Source organism: Calliphora vicina, chromosome 4 (assembly GCF_958450345.1).
Source record: "Calliphora vicina chromosome 4, idCalVici1.1, whole genome shotgun sequence".
NCBI classification, from domain to species: Eukaryota; Metazoa; Arthropoda; class Insecta; order Diptera; family Calliphoridae; genus Calliphora; species Calliphora vicina.
Window position 1 is genome coordinate 17,488,191 of NC_088783.1, and position 15,489 is coordinate 17,503,679.

At 29.2% G+C, this 15,489-nt stretch overlaps 1 long non-coding RNA gene across 1 annotated transcript in view; it reads left to right on the top strand.

Moving 5' to 3' along the window:
* Window positions 1–4,800: 4,800 nt before the first annotated feature.
* Window positions 4,801–15,489, top strand: part of LOC135957595 (uncharacterized) — a 123,789-nt gene continuing 113,100 nt past the window's right edge. The window contains exon 1 of the long non-coding RNA XR_010576411.1: window positions 4,801–4,838. This is a non-coding gene — a long non-coding RNA (uncharacterized LOC135957595). The remainder of the gene's footprint in view (window positions 4,839–15,489) is intronic.

Below are 15,489 nucleotides of genomic sequence, written 5' to 3' on the forward strand. Positions count from 1 at the left end.
CATTATATTTTATTTTATTTAAATACTGTTTTAATTTTAATGTCAATGTTTAGAGAAATACAAAGATCGGACACTTTCCTGTTAAATACCTAACTCTGTTATCAAAAACTTAATGTTTGAGTTTTTGAAATTTTTTAAATTTGAGAAGTTGCCCCTAACTAACTAAAAAAATTGTATGAAACTTAAGAAAAATATAACATGAATTCTAATATTTACAATAACCGCACAAAAATGGAAATTAACCCTTTAGAGCACTTGGGGTCAAAATGACTGTGTTTTTCGTGATTTTAAAAGTTCAGGGTCATTTGGACCCCAAGTGCTATTAAGGGTTAATTTCCATTTTTGTGCTGTTCTTGTAAATACTAGACTTCATGTTATATTTTTCTTAAGTTTCATCAAAATCTGCCCAAAAATATATAACATTTTGCTATCTTTCCATTAAAACTTCCAAATATTGAAAAATTTTACCTTTGACCTTCAAGATTTAAGGGTTAACATTTTCCGATTTTAAGAAAACTTTCAGGCTATATTTAAAATTTCCTGGACTATAATATTATGAACAGATTTTACTTAAAATTAATAACAGTAAGGAAATTGGGCTCATTTGCCAAAATATGGCCAAAAAATTAGTTTTTCTCGAAAATCGCAAAATTTATATCGCAGGTACGGAAAACCTATAGGAGGTATTGACATACTTTTTTCACATTTGGATTCCCCATTATATTGTTAATAAATCCCCATGTGATGATAAAAAACTTCTAAAATTTGTTTAACAAAATTTTTAAAAATTTGAAAATGGAGTTTTGAAACTGCCGTTACAAAAAAATATTTTTTGTTGGTCACACCTGCGAATAGGTTAACGGTTTCCTACTAAGAGAAAAACGCACGTACAAGTAAATATGGATATATTTTAAGCAAAAATAAGCTTTTATTTTAATATTTATCAAAATATATTAATTTTGTTCCTGCATTTCTTGTTGTAGTGGCCTGAGACACATTAATGGCCGCGAATTTTTTTTTCAAAAGCAATAAAATTTGGCGACATGAATTCCGTATATATAAATCTTATTTGGAGCGAAATTTGTGTAGATACCTACATAAATTAAACATTTATGACCGATAAAGTCCAAGGACATTTGTATGAGGGCTATGTGAAATAATGGATCGATATTATTTTAATCATTCATATTTTTTCCAAATTCGTGAAGTATAATATCGATATCAAAATAATTGCAAATGTAAAATACATCAAAGTTTTGCACTAAAAAATTTTAAAATATTGGAATTGATTAACCCAAGGTAACTAATAGTCAAAAATAAGTCCGCGACTTTTTGAATTTCCAGACTGAAAGGGGAAGTCAGTTGACTCAAAATTTGAATAAACAGGGTCAGTTAGTTTGTGTTTGACAGCCGTTGATAGCAGACTACTTAGTGACTTGAAGAGAAATTGGAAAAAAAGTGAATTTCGTCTGATCATTAGGCATTATTTTTGGCTTGATAAATACTATGGGAACTATACACCATCAATTTCAATGGTAAAAAGTGGTTTAGAGAATTTCGTTGGTGTCGAAAGATCTGGACACAGAAAAAATTATATTTCAATTCAAACATTTATCACATTTTGAACTGGTTTTAATTATTTTATAATTGAATCAAGTATTCATGTACTCAAAAACAAAATTTTCTGATATTTTCTATTGAATTTTGAGTTTTGAATTTGATAATTTAGACAATTGAATATACAATTTTCGTTATTGGTTGAACTTTAAATACAAAAATTATTGAATAGATAATTTTCGTAACTGAAAACACAAAAAATAACAAAAATGTGTTTTCAATTACGAAAATAATTTATTCAATAATTTTTGTATTATCCAAATCTGCCCTTTTTTCTCTCTAAAGAAAGTTTAGTTCTTTTCCTTGAGAATCTTTTTGGTCGCTTAGTGGGAATCGAGTTGGATATCTATCAAAATAAATGTTTTGAAACTCAAAACACATATTTTTTGACTTTTTTGGCAAAATCAAAAATTTTGTTGACTTAGGCCTTTTCCTTTAAGAGACTTTAGGTCGGCTAGTGGGATGCGAATCAAAAACTTTTTGATTTTTGTCAAAAAATGTACAGATGTCTTGAGTTACAAAACCCTTATTTTTATACACTATGTTTACCAAAGCTTAAAACCTCGGCATGTGAGTTTGGATTTTATTGTGTCCACATCGCACAACTTTGTTTAATTAGCTTCCACAAACTTTGCTATATAGTTAGCACAACTTTTTTTAAAATTCGCAATTAAGGGTGGTGAACAACCTCCGCTATTAAAGGAATAGACCTAAACTTTCATTTGAGAAAAAAAGTCAATGTTTTTGATTTTGGCAGAAAAAGTAAATTTTTTTTCGAAAGCCATCTAAACTATTTGGGACACATTTTGCTAAGAACAATATTGACATGCATGAGAATAAACATCTGTTTGGCCAAAATGGCAAATTTTGTCACATAGTTCTTGACCTATCTCATTTAAAAATAGTGTCTGAATTACTATCCAATTCCTATTGTTGCAAATTCCATCCTGATCGGAAGACATCGATTTCAAAAGTTGGTTCACTTGACATGAAATATCCCAAATAAAAAAAATATCAAGTTCTTTATTTTGTTCACTTCAAAGAAATACGAATGTCGCGTTCGGGACCATGAAAATGTCCATATATTTCCTGTGCGAGAAATATAAAAAATTAAAAATGTAAAATAAAATTTGCAGAAAAACATCAATACTAAACAATAAAATATTGTTACGTTTTAACCTTTTCAAAACTTTTGGTTTATTTCCTTTGAATAAACCGGATACTTTTGATTGCAAATAAAAGCCGTTTAGTAGTTTGAAAATGGTAACAACTCTTTATTTATTCAAATGTACAACAACAAGAGAATTAAATAGTCACTCAATGTTTTTTATACACGTTTGTAAATTCGCAGAAATACAGACACAATTTATAATGTACACGAATTTACTTCAAAAACACAACACACTTTAAGGCACTCAGTTGATGTTTATTCGAAAAGCGTCTCTGATAAACTGACTAACGACTGCAACCTCTGCTACTATTTATAACACTGCATTACCATCTAGAAAGCTCTATTTCTACAATGTTCTTTAACTGAATATTCGAATTCGAATATACGGTCGCAGCAAACAGCGTTGCCAACTTACGATCAATGGTCAACTGAAAGCTTTTATTCAATGTTAATAATGCCCACAGATATGTTATAGTATGTTATACAGCACTGTTATTTGAAAGCATTATGCTACTTTTAAATCAGCCCTTAAAATCATTATATTTGAATTCAAGTACAATTTCGTAACAATATTTTGAATACTACCGTGAAAACAATAAATATTTTTCAACATTATTTCTTGACAAACCGAATGGATTTAGTGATATTTTAAATTTGAAAAGTGTTAATACGCAGTATTGGCGTATGCAAATACATACCTTTAGGATCATCGACATCTTATTTTTCTTCCATATAGACAGGACCACCCCACTATATTTGTGTTTTTTTTCAGTAAATCTGTTTTGTAAGTCCTTAATATATAAAAATTATACTAAAATATCTGAACTTCATATATTATTTTCTTCTTCTAAATATAATTAATTTAAACAATTATGCAAACATTTTACACAATAACTATTATCAAGCCCACTGTCTTTTAGACGATGTACGAGTATGTATTTTAGTTTAGACTGAATATATTGTGTGTTTAGTTGGCGTGTCTGTGTCTTTTCTGCAAGTCTGTGCATGTATGTATTTATTTTTGTACAAGTACATTTGTGTGTTTATATATTTTTTTAAGCTCTTTTCACTCTACTAATGATTATTTATCCTTGAAAGTCACATGATTGTGTAGGGAGGCTGTTTGGTATGACTGTAACAGTATTTAAAACATTCGTGCATAATGCACGAATAACAAATTTACACAAAATAACATTATAACACTAACAAACACACAAAAACACGAATCCTTGTTTTGCTTAGCATAACACAACAAGAGCATTAAATAACGAGAGAGAGAGAGAGAGAGTTTTACGAACATAACACAAGAGGAGGAGAGCTTTTGAAATGGATAGAAAAAGAGAGAGAGAGTAAGAGTGTGTAAATAAAGAGTGGGAGCATAATAATAAACATTCAATTCGGATTTACCGTTGTTTTTTTCAGCGTGCTGTTGTTGTTGTTGTTTTGGCTTTTGTTTAGTGTTTGTTTTTGTTATTGCTAGTGTTAAACTAAGCTGCTGCTCGTCGCGTTGCTGGTGTAACGTACAAGATGCTGCATTGCATGATTTTAGTATGAAATAGGACTCATTTAAAGACGGTACGAAAAGGTGTTAACTAAACTACACAAACACGTGCGCATCCTCTTCTATTACATTGAAATGAAAATGAAAAATTTAAATGAAGTGATGATGAAAGTTGAAAAAAAAAAATATAAAAAATAAATGAATTTAAATTAAAATGAAATTTAAATCTTGAAAATAAATGTGTAAAAGTGGAAAAGAAAAAAAGGTTTTAAATAAAAAAATAACCAAAATCATAATAATAAAATGAAAATTAATACCTACAAATAAAAAGTAAAGTATTGCTTAAGAAATATAAAATAAAAAGAAATATTTTTATTAAAACAAAAATTTTTAAAATTTGTGTAATCGAAAAAAGTTGTAATATTACGAAAGAAAGCCAGCAACAAAAAAAAAAATAAAATAAAAGTGAAAATTCTTGAAAACCTTGCAATACAAACCCAAGCTAAACAAAATATAATTTTGTTATTAAGTCTCAATAAAATTTAAAAGGTATTAAATGGAAAATCTGTTTTGAAAAGTGAAAATTACCAAACAAATTTTGTGTAAAGCTGTTTCACTGAGTGTATGAGTGAGTGAGTGTGTGTCTGTGTGAAATTTAACCTCCTCAGCTGTTTGAAAGGAGCCTCGACTTAAATTATCAGCGTCTAAAAATCAACCTAATTTTACTTTTCTATTGCTGACTGTGTGTGTGTGTATGTGTGTGTGTAAACGAGATTTTTTTTTATGTTGTTTTGGAGTGGAAATTATTTGTCTATGCGAAAACGACGACAACGAAATATTCTTCTTATGTAAGACTAAAAATGGAAAATTGCGTTATTTTGTGTTATTTTTTTCTTCTTCTCTGAGTTAGTTTCTTTACAGTTTTATTGATGTTGTTGCTATTGTTTTCTATTTGTTTTTTTGTGTGTCAAAGTTGTGCTGCTTCTATCAACAATAACAACAACAACAATAATAAAACAACAACAACAACAAAACTGTAACACGAATAATAATGTTGGTAGCAGAATGAAGAAGTAATAACAATAACAACACCAACACCAATAATACTTTCTAAAAACATCAACTTCGTTTATAATCATTTTATACAGCATTTTTTTTATAATATCTGTTTGTTATTGTTGTTTTAGTTTTGTGCAAAAAACTTTTCTTTACAATTTCAATTTTCTAGATTTTACTTTTTTCTAAAAGTAATTGTGTAAAAAAAAGTTTTAGTTTTTCTATAGAATTAAAGGAATAGAGCAACTTTTCCTTTATTTTCCTTGTTTTTTTTTTTGCAAATACTCGTAATTTGTTGTTTGTCTTTTTAAATACGGGCCTGTCGTTGTGTTTCAACTTCAAGGAAACAAACAATTTGAATTTCTATTACACTGGAATTGAATTGAAATGAAATGTTTTCACACCAACTTTTTTAGCCAAATTTTCTGTTTTTTTTTTACATCTCTTATTTAATCTTGCTTTAAGCTTTGTAAAAAATTTGTTTAAATGTTTTGGTTTTCTATTTTCAATTTATACAACTTTCAATATGTTGTGTGTGTGTGATGGCAATTAAAACACAGAAAATCTGAAAAAAATAGAGAATTGAAAAAAAGAAAAAAAAAACAATGAAAACCAAACCCCAACAACTATAGCAATAACAACAACAAGAACAACTACAACAACAACAACAATAAGAAGAACATAATGAAAAACGAAAGTGTTGCAAAACTTTTTGATTGCAATTTGTCCATAAAGTTTGTGGCACGACCTCAGTTTTATGTGTATGTGAGAGTATATGTGTTTGTATGTGTATTAACCCTTAAATGACTGAAATACATAAATAAATAATAAAATATTGAAATCGGTTTTATATTTATTTAGATTTTTTTGTCAATGTAAATTTTTTTTGTCTGGACTGGTGTCAAATATAGAACTTAATTAAACAAGTTTTTGGAGGAAAATATTTTCTTAAAATCTGTATTTTTAAATATTTAATATTGTCTCTAAGTAGATTGTTTTAAAACACATTATTCTCGTATCATATATCTAAGTTTTAGCAAAAAGTTATTAGCTAAATTCCAAATGTTTAAAAAAGTATAAAAGTACTTTCAACTAACCATAGAGAAATACACATAGATTGGAAACTAGAAAAAAACTCAAACATAAAAATTACTCAAAATAAACACACATAAGAGAGTTGTTTTTCACATCATTTTTTTTAAAAAATACATTCTCGGCACTTAGGATTTTGACAACTGAGTTAGGTCTTCGATCTATATGTATTTGTCTATGTTTGGTACTTTATGACAATAACCAAATTATAACAAATTATAAAGACAATTTGTAATGTTTATTGTTATTATAATTTTGCTACTGTCACAAAGTTTAGAAGATGGTGTAAGTGGTTGAAAGTACTTTTGAAAATATCCCTTAAATTCGTAATTTTTATTTTGTGACTTTTTGCACTTAATGATTTTTAATAGGAATATCCATGTGAAAGCGGACAGCAGTCGGATTTACCATCACCGATTTTAATGAAATTTACCACATACATAATACAGGCAAATCCCGGTATAACGAACGATATGTTGTCAGGCCCATTCGTTAAATTGAAAAATTCGTTATATAGAGATGTTTTTTTTATTGAATTTTGGACAACTTTTTTTATTTTAGTATTTCACTAAACGTAGGCATGAATTAGGATGCTTGAATATCGTCATAATTTGTATATCATTAGTAGTTTTTACTAATTGTTTTTCTGGAAAATGATTCAACCTGTAGAAAATTAAACTCAGGGACAAACATTTTACAAAAAAACGATTTTGAAAATTCCAGATTCCACTTAATTTGTGTAAAGATAATTTACAGGAAAAACTTAGTTACGATAAAATGTTTGTTTTTATTTTCTTCAAAATACATGTTGAGAATTTTGTTATTCTATATTTCATTCAATAATCTAAATTTTTAGTTTATCGTTCTTCTACGGTTTCCCATATTTAATTCACGTGAATTATAGCATGTTCCACAATATCGAGTGAAAAATTTCTTTACTACTTTTTTTATACTTTCTGTTCGTTATATTGAGCATACAATTTTCGAAATATTCGCTATATAAGGTTGTCAATATTAAAAATTTGGTCGTTTGTTTGATTTTGTTTGTTTTTTCTCATCATTCGTTATATCGAGCATACAATTTTTGAAACGTTCGTTATATAAGGTGATCAATGTTACGAATTTGACCGTGCGTTAAATCGGATTTTCGTTAAAGTGAGATTCTTTATACCGGGAGTTGCCTGTATATCCAATATGTTTCTCATGTCAGTGACTTTTTCAAGTGGATCTCATTCCGATGTAAAAATATCGCGATTTGAAAATTAAAAAATTTGTTAAAATTTTCTAAAATTATATACCATAACTTTGAAACTACTCAAAGACCAGTATAATTTTTGACTCCATTTTGAAGCCAAAGATATTTTCCTTAAAATGGTGTGAATAAAATTGTTTACGTCCAAAAGGTTAAAGGTCAATTTTCGGAGTATAATTTCATTGTAAAAAATATCAAAGGTCGCGGTTTTAAAAATTAATAAAGAACACGAGGAGACCTAAACCCTCGGCAAAAAAATTACGATGGAGAGTCAATTATAAAGAAAAACGTTATTAAATGTACGTTTTTCATATAAATTCAAATTAGAATCATTAATTTCTTAATGGATTCCAACATCTTAAAAAATTAAATCCATTTAACTTTTCATTCCATAAAATATTTATAAAAACATGCAATTTTTGTGACCGGGGATCTTTAGATTTATTTCAAATTTGGCATACATGTACCCCTACGGAGACATTTTGATATTACAACTATTTTTAATTTTTCTAATATTGAAAAAATCAATTTTAATTTACGATTTTCGAAAAGTGAAACAATTCGACAAAATAGGTTTATGTATTCATATCTTTTAACTCTTTCAGTCATGTTTTTTTTTGTGTATAAGTTTAAAATCAAAATAATTGCATTTTTACTTTTTTATTGAATGCGTGAAAGTCTCTTAAAAAAACTGATTTTTACAATATTTTCAAATTAATATATTTATCTAACCAGAGCACCCTGACGGTGACGGTTTATGATTTTTTTCAAAAAATCATAAAAGATGACTTCAAAAAATATAATTGTTTAGCAAAATGGCAATAGATGACAATTAACTATCTTTTAAAGACTATAGAAAATGTGGTTAGTAAAATGACCACTCAACCGCAAAGAGTTAAAGCTGTTGTTCGAATTGGTTAATTATTGAACCATAGGAAACACTATTATGTCCTCTTTAAATTTTATAAATATATAGGAATATTTTAATGAAAAAGTTCATTCATAATCCAATTTTCTCATGTAGTTTTAACAAATTTCTACCCTTTTGATTTTTACTAGTTTTTTTTTTTGCCAATATTGTGGTTTGCGTTAACTATAATATGTTAAAGTTACGATTCACATGATTGTGGTAATTATATACTATATCATTGTAGTAAATTGACTATTTGGTAAATTTTGAAATTATGAAAATTTGTATGTCTTGAAATTTTCTTTCGATGTGTAGATCCACCTAAGAAGGTATTTTTGGAAATTCTTATTTTAATCTGAATTTGTGGAAAAAATAAGTGGACAGATATGTATGGTACATTTTGATGGTTGTACTTTTAAGGGGATAAAACGAGCTAATCCCCGGTTTTGGTACTTTTTTCTATTCCATAACTCAGAAATTAAATTTAAATGGTATTATTGTCCTTCTAAACAATTATTGTCCTTCAAATGGATTTTGAATCTCTCTTTTTGGTACTTTTTTTACAAAAATATTTTTAATGAAAACAAGTAAGGAAGTATGGTCGGTTAAGCCCGACCATATAATACCCTACACTAAGTAAAAGAGCAAACACATTTTTCTTTTAAAATATCAATAATTTATATTCTTGAGTGATTTTCGGAAGTGGGCCTTATATGGGGGCTATGACCAATTATGGACCGATCACCATAAAATTAGGTCGTGTGAATAATGTCTATATTAAAGTTAACTGTTTTGAATTTTGTGTGTATACCAACATTTTTAAGCGATTTATGCATGTTTCGGAAGCGGGTCTATATGGGAGCTGTGACTAATTATGGACCGATCGTAACAAAATTTGGTGACATGAATTTTGTATATACAAAACTTATTTGGAGTGAAATTTGTGTAGATACATAGATAAATTAAACATTTATGACCGATAAAGTCCAATTTCGAGGGGACATTTGTATGGGGGCTAGGTGAAATAATGGACGGATTTCAGCCAGTTTCAATAGGCTTGGTCCTTGGGCCGAAACCTGTACTCTGCGCACAAGGTTTACATGGACAGCCAACCAGACGGACGGACATCGTTTAATCGACTCAGAAAGTGATTCTAAGTCGATCGGTATACTTTAAGGTGGGTGTTAGACTAATATTTTTGGGCGTTACAAACATCTGCACAAACGCATAATACCCTCCCCACTATGGTGGTGTAGGGTATAAAAATAAAGAATTTATAAAGAAATATGATTTTTTTCTATAGAGCACTATGTGCCCATTTCCAATTTTTGCGGCAAAAATTCAAATGTTCAACTTTCGCTTTTTGAAGAAAAAATTTTAAGGTTCAATTCCTAACACTTTGACGGCATAAATGCCAAAAATTTATACCAATTGGCCACTCAGTTTATATATATTTATATTTTTTAAATACAGTTTTCAAGCTGAAAAAAGTAAAACAAATTGCATCATTGAAAAAGTGATTTTTTTTAAATATTGGTTATAATTAAGATTTTACCAAAATGGATTACAACTTAAAATATTTTACTAAATGTTTATATTATGTGTAAAATTTCGTGTTTTTATTATTAATGTTTTTTTGTGAAGTTACGAAAAAGTTTTTTGTCTTCTGTAGTATCGAACTTACGTTGCCTGCTTTTCCCAAGGATTGACACATATGTGGTTATTTGTGGGAAGGTCAGGCTTCATTCCATACTCAAATTTTTTGCAACTACTTGCACCGAAGCAAATAATTTTCTTTTTTCAAGAAACATACTCAAATTTTTTGTAACTACTTTTACCGAAGCATGAGAGCTTAATGTAGCAAGTTTTATAACGATAGCGAATTTCAAAGATATATTCAATTGCTTACCCAAAATTTGCTTATAGCGGTTCCCTAAGAAAACGCCAAACAAACGAAGAAATTCTATTTGTAGATATTGTTATGAGAATATAAATTGAATTTTTTTTTGAGAAATGTTGGTGTGTTAGAAGGGGGTTATAAAAAAAGTGAGGGGGTCCAATGGCAACTTTTTTAAAATGGTATTTGTGGAAAGTGCTATGAGAATATAGATAGATATCTTTTTTGAAAATGTTTGGAGAGTTGGTGGGGGGGTTCATCAGAAACGAGGGTAGGGGGTATTGCCAATTTTTTGAAAATGCTTATTTTAGCAGCAGGGATCTCTACACGAAGTTTTATGATCCCTTGGAAATAATTTTTTCCGCAATTTTGGCTTTTGGACACATAGTGCAGAGGTACAACAAATTTACTATTTGTAACACAATTGCCCAATTCACAATTGGTGTCGTAGTGTTGTAGCGTTGTATGTCGTAATTTTTTTATTAATATTTTGATTTTGTTTCAAAAAATTTTGTTTGAAAAATATTTTTCACAAACAACTTACAACTCTACGACTTCGATTGTGAATTGAGCAAATATTTCGTCGATTAATTTTCCTTGCGAATTCGAAAATTGATTTTTTTAAACTATCGAATTCGGAATCCGACATAATAATTTCAGTTTTCCGTTTCAACTTAGATAACTTTAGTTAAAAGGGAGTGGTTACTAATGAAATTGCGACGAAAGTGTTAAATTGTTTTTTTTAACCCGGTTTGACATTAAGGAAGGTTTTTCAACAGGTACAGGTACAAACTTTAATATTCCTGTGATTTCTTACTGTTAAAAAACAGCTGAATCATTCATAATCTTTTGCTTATGAATATGACTTTGTTCTTCTGAAAAAAATCAGAATTTCATTAAAAAGATGAAGGAAAGTGATTTGCATGGAAGGCGTTTAATATACCTTCGCCTTTCTAAATAGTAAAGAATTAAATTTTCTTTTTTTCTTAACAAATAAACAAAATGTGTATATTTAATTTTTTTTTTTGTAAAAACAAATTAAAAATTAAAATAATGCATTAGAAAATTGCATTTGAATTAAGAATGTAGAGTAAGTTCGGGTAATGTGGTATAGGCGGGTAATGTGGTATAGCTATCTCTAAAACTAAGAGCATATGAGTTGCGGTACCAAGCTTAAGAGTTTTATGATCTCAGAAAATTAACATTGGGTGAGTGTACTTCATTTATGCAGGTCATGGAAATAGTCAGTTGTAAAAAATCAGCATTATCTTTTTTTTGTGATCTGTTAAAAATATTTTTTTTTCTAAAATCACGTGTTTTAAACTTCAATAACACTGTAAAACACCAACAAAAATTACGAGGTCCGCCCAATAAATTTTGATAGAGGAGACAAAAACAAAACGACACGTGTATTGAAAGTTTACATCTGAATTTCATTTGAGGGGGGGTTAAAGTTTCCCAACTCTGGCACATTTTTATTGTTAATCTTCATAAGAAACCATGTGATCCTTACAGTTTAGGTATAAAATGTTTTTTGCAAGGTAATGTAAAATGTTACGGATTTAAGGGGATAAAATGTTCCGCAAAAAATTATACGTGAAATTTTACTATAATTCCCTGAATACAGCAAAACGGAAAATTCAACCAGAAAGTCAGAAATAAGACATAACAAAAGAGAGTATAGGGTTAATTTCGCATTTATTTTAACACTTAAGTAGTTAAGATAGAAGGATGGAATTTTGGCATGTGGTATTTAATATTTGGGTCTTTAACGCACTATTTTTAAAAAAAAAAAATTTATTGGAAATCTAAAAGGATATTCAAGGACAAAAATTTGAAAGGACATTTTTGACATCATTTGATCCTTACAGGATAAAATAAAAATAATACGAAATATTTTACAACTCTTCATGATCATTTGACACCAAATTTGACATAGTAGGATGATCAGAAGTATTTTAAAACATTTTTTTAAAAATGTACTCCTCTGAAAATTGGAAGTCCTTAAAAAAGGACACAGGATCACGAAATGAAAAATTGAAAACTCAGTTTTTCTCCATTAAATTTATAGTTTCAGACGTATATCATTCGGTTCGTGTCTAACAAATTTTTTCTCTATTTGTCGGACGGTGAAATGTTTCAAATCATTTTAATTAATAACAAGTAAGAGAGCTATATTCGGCTGTGCCGAATCTTATATACCCTTCACCAAATTATACTTTAAAATAAATTTTTTTTAATATTTTTAGGTAAACAAAATTTAATTTTTTTTTAATTGTTTTTCAAATTTTTTTTTTTTTTGAAATTGTTTTTTAATTTTTTTTAAAAATTTATTTTTTCCAAATTTTTTTAAAATTTTCTTTTTTTGGAAAAAAATTTTTGATGAAAAAAAAATTCGGGTTAAAAAATATTTTTCCCGATTTTGACCCATTGTAGGTCCAACTTACTATAGCCTTATCTACATCGTTGCAATGGACTTTGAAATATCTATCATTAGATATCCATATTGTCTATATTAATGACTTAGTAATCCAGATATAGATAAAAAATAGGTCAAAAATCGAGGTTGTCTCGGTTTTTTCCTCATATCTCCGTTATTTATGGACCGATTTTGCTGATTTTAAATAGCAAACTTCTCGAAAGCATGTCTGACAGAATTATTGAACATTTGGATCCCGAAGATATCTGGGGTCTTCAGAAAATTGATTTCAACAGACAGACGGACATGACTCCGCTATCTATAAGGATCCAGAATATATATACTTTATAAGGTCGGAAATGAAAAATGTAGAAATTACAAACGGAATGACAAACTTATATATACCCTTCTCACGAAGGTGAAGGGTATAAAAATAAATTCTAAATTCAAGGCGACCATTAAGCTATATGGAACAAGAACTTTAACGTTTTTATTTATGGTTTCTTGAATTGAAACAGGAAGCAAAATAGAGCATTCTTTTTTGTATTTTTAATTTCTTTAAAACAGGTTTTTAGTTCTATTTGTGAATCTTTAATTTAACTTAATTTACCAAACCTCTTTTTTTAAGTCTCATTATAAAAATCCAAAAGTCTTTTACTTTTTTTTGGTTACCAAAACTACAACAAAAACAAGTAAGAGTGCTATATTCGGCTGTGCCGAATCTTATATACCCTTCACCAAATTATACTTGAAAATTTTAAATATTTTTAGGTAAACAAAATTAAATTTTTTTTCCAGTTGTTTTTTGAATTTTTTGTAAAAAAAAATTTTTCGATTGTTATTTTAAATTTTTTTTTTTTAAATTTAAATTTTTTTTTTTTTTTTCAATTTTAAAAAATTTTTTTTTTAAAATTTTAAAAAAAATTTTTTTTTTTGTTTTTAAATTTTTTTTTTTTTTAAAAAAATTCGGGTTCAAAATTTTTTTCCCGATTTTGACCCATTGTAGGTCCAACTTACTATGGTCTTATATACGTCGTTGCAAATGTCTTTGAAATATCTATCATTAGATATCCATATTGTCTATTAATGTCTTAGTAATCCAGATATAGGTAAAAAATAGGTCAAAAATAGAGGTTGTCTTGGTTTTTTCCTCATATCTCAGCCATTTGTGGACCGATTTTGCTGATTTTAAATAGCAAAATTCTCGAAAGCATGTCTGACAGAATTATTGAAGATTTGGATCCCGAAGATATCTGGGGTCTTCAGAAAACTGATTTCAACAGACAGACAGACAGACAGACGGACAGACAGACAGACAGACAGACAGACAGACAGACAGACAGACAGACAGACAGACAGACAGACAGACAGACAGACAGACAGACAGACAGACAGACAGACAGACAGACAGACAGACAGACAGACAGACAGACAGACAGACAGACAGACAGACAGACAGACAGACAGACAGACAGACAGACAGACAGACAGACAGACAGACAGACAGACAGACAGACAGACAGACAGACAGACAGACAGACAGACAGACAGACAGACAGACAGACAGACAGACAGACAGACAGACAGACAGACAGACAGACAGACAGACAGACAGACAGACAGACAGACAGACAGACAGACAGACAGACAGACAGACAGACAGACAGACAGACAGACAGACAGACAGACAGACAGACAGACAGACAGACAGACAGACAGACAGACAGACAGACAGACAGACAGACAGACAGACAGACAGACAGACAGACAGACAGACAGACAGACAGACAGACAGACAGACAGACAGACAGACAGACAGACAGACAGACAGACAGACAGACAGACAGACAGACAGACAGACAGACAGACAGACAGACAGACAGACAGACAGACAGACAGACAGACAGACAGACAGACAGACAGACAGACAGACAGACAGACAGACAGACAGACAGACAGACGGACATGGCTTAATCGACTCCGCTATCTATAAGGATCCAGAATATATATACTTTATAGGGTCGGAAATGAAAAATGTAGAAATTACAAACGGAATGACAAACTTATATATACCCTTCTCACGAAGGTGAAGGGTATAATTAGCAAACTCATTTAAACTTCTGATTACCAAGTATAACCATTCTTGTGCTAAAACTAAATTTGGCGTAAAATAAATATTTTCTAAGAAATAAATAAAAGAACATTTGCTAAGATTAAACACAAACTCATACATACAGACACCTTTCATTTGAACCATTAATTATGAGCTCAAATTAATCAAAGTGGAAATCCTATTTACGTTTAAATTGTGGTAAATTTAACGTAAAAAAAGAGAAACTTCTTTTCATTTAGCTACCTTCCCCTAATTTCTGTTTAAATGAGAGAGAGTGTGTGTGTAGTCACTAGGGCGTATGATGGTTATAAATTTCAGTTGACAAATATTAATCATACGTCTAGGTGAACTTTAACTCAAACTCTAGAAAATTAATGACTCATGTAAGTTAAAAATTGTAATAGAAATTAAAATAACTCTTAGTCATGACATAATGGAGTGAAATTTAATTACAGTGTTAA